Genomic DNA, 693 nt, shown 5'->3' on the forward strand with positions numbered 1-693 from the left:
GGCCCATAGCTCAGTGGTTAGAGCATTGGTTTGGCAAACCAAAGGTTGTGAGTTTGGATCTCACTGGGGTCTCCAACCTGAGGCGCTGCGTCAGTAAGGGCATCCGGCATTAAAAACTGTGCCAAACAAATATGAGCATTTCATCTGCGACGACATTCTGTGGTGACCCGTAATGGGACAAGCCAAAAGAAACAGTTAACTAGTAGACTAAAGTTGAATTAAACTCAGTTTTGCGTCCATTATATTATATGTTTAGCCCGATCATACGGTGTGCTTTGTGTATGTTAAATACAGACTAACAGACAACAGACTTCAAAAGTATCGCAAAAAAAAAAATTATGCACACTGTATACATTTTTACTGAATGTTGATTAAATGGTGGTGTAGAGTTAATCCAATGTCATTTTTGTGGAATTTTAATGACCGAACAATATTTCGTTTACCATTTGTATTTCCGGAGTACTCGAAGTAATTCCTTTAGGGATACAGCAAAATAAACTGCGATGTAAACAAAATCCTTGCAGCAGTCAAACCTAAAAATTTACAAAATAGCTAACGTAATCTGACAGCAATGTATTTAATAAATTCAATTTGGTCAATTTTTAGATGAGTCCTAGAATGGCAGGGATTCATTACATTACCCCGCATTCAATTTGCCCAAACATGTCAAGAGATTCAGTTTTTGTTTGTAAA

General features: G+C 36.9%; 1 non-coding gene across 1 annotated transcript; it reads left to right on the plus strand.

Moving 5' to 3' along the window:
• Positions 1-72, plus strand: trnaa-ggc (transfer RNA alanine (anticodon GGC)). The gene has a single exon. It is a non-coding gene; the product is annotated as a tRNA-Ala (tRNA).
• The last annotated feature ends 621 nt before the right edge of the window (positions 73-693 follow it).

Source organism: Syngnathoides biaculeatus, chromosome 15, assembly GCF_019802595.1.
Source record: "Syngnathoides biaculeatus isolate LvHL_M chromosome 15, ASM1980259v1, whole genome shotgun sequence".
Classification (NCBI taxonomy): domain Eukaryota; kingdom Metazoa; phylum Chordata; class Actinopteri; order Syngnathiformes; family Syngnathidae; genus Syngnathoides; species Syngnathoides biaculeatus.